Source organism: Nanorana parkeri, unplaced genomic scaffold, assembly GCF_000935625.1.
Source record: "Nanorana parkeri isolate BGI_ZX_2015 unplaced genomic scaffold, ASM93562v1 scaffold8693, whole genome shotgun sequence".
NCBI lineage: Eukaryota > Metazoa > Chordata > Amphibia > Anura > Dicroglossidae > Nanorana > Nanorana parkeri.
Genome location: NW_017314770.1, coordinates 1 through 925, shown reverse-complemented (window position 1 = coordinate 925; position 925 = coordinate 1). Strand labels below are relative to the sequence as shown.

Here is a 925-nt window from a genome sequence, read left to right as displayed (position 1 = left end):
TGTTACAGAATATAGATAATGTTACAAAGGTGAACTTATGCTTCACTACGTTGTATTCTGAGTAATCATTTGGCTTTCATTTACTAATGGTTTTCTACAGAACAATAAACTGTACAAATACATTCTACAATTGGATGATGCAAAATAGTAAATCAAAGGATCAAGACAACTGTTGACACTGCTAACACAGGCACATATGGCGTAGGCAAAAAACAGAACATAATTACCATCGCCAGAGACATGGACATTATGCACTGAGAAGATATTAGTTGGCCCAAAAAAAACAATGAACACACAAAGTGTGACCGCAGCAACAATGGCAGCCTCTCTTTTCTTATCTGTGCTGCTCATCACCCCAGATCTCAGGCAACGAATGGTAACAAAATAACAGTAGATTGTTATGATCAATGGCAAGAAAAAGAAAATCAAACTAAAAAGCAGTAAAACAGTAAACATAAAAGCTGTAGATTGACTTAATCGACAGGACATCATGACATGTTGCGATTTCCAGTTCAGTACTATAGAACGTTTTCTCATTTATTAGAAGAGGTACAGAGCCCCCCATGGATGTTATCCAGATGAAAGAACACACCAGCCAAGCTCGACTTACAGTGCGCCAGGAAAGAGAATGTAGAGGATACACAACGGCCATGTGCTTGTTCATGCTTATACTTGCCATCAGCAGGATGGAGCAGTACATGTTACTGCAAAATGTTATAAGGCAACACATTCCAACTCCAACGAAAATCCATGGACCCATCGCACTCCTGACCGCTTGTTTCACAAAAATCAGGATGGGTGCTGTGGTAGACAATGGATGGCAACCAATATATGTGTAGGTAGAAACAGGGACACCGGCAAATTCAAATGCGTCTATTGACGTTGATGCAGCATATCACACTGGTGCAATGTTTCGGGTTCTCGC

General features: G+C 40.2%; 1 pseudogene; it reads right to left on the bottom strand.

Moving 5' to 3' along the window:
* Nucleotides 1-45: 45 nt before the first annotated feature.
* On the bottom strand, nucleotides 46-760 carry LOC108804264 (annotated as a pseudogene).
* Nucleotides 761-925: the final 165 nt, after the last annotated feature.